The sequence below is a fragment of the Octodon degus genome, unplaced genomic scaffold, assembly GCF_000260255.1.
Source record: "Octodon degus isolate 3935 unplaced genomic scaffold, OctDeg1.0 scaffold00146, whole genome shotgun sequence".
Taxonomy (NCBI): Eukaryota; Metazoa; Chordata; class Mammalia; order Rodentia; family Octodontidae; genus Octodon; species Octodon degus.
Window position 1 is genome coordinate 6,485,040 of NW_004524722.1, and position 289 is coordinate 6,485,328.

Sequence of the window (289 nt, forward strand, 5' to 3'; positions counted from 1 at the left end):
GAGCCTTGTACCAGATTTGTGAGGTGAGTAGATGCTCAGGTAATTACTGGATGACAAAAGAATGGACACATCTAAATTTCTTCTTGGGAGGAGATAAACTATGAGAGAGTTACAAGTAATCACATTGTATATGTGTTTGTTTCATTGATCTGTTTATTTTTTAGCAAGTTGTTTAAACAGAGTTCATAACTTAGAATATATTGAAAGTGAAAACTCAAGCTTTGGTGCCTGGCCTGGACTGAGGATCCAGAATATTTAAACAGTATTTTATGAAACCAAGCCATGCCTT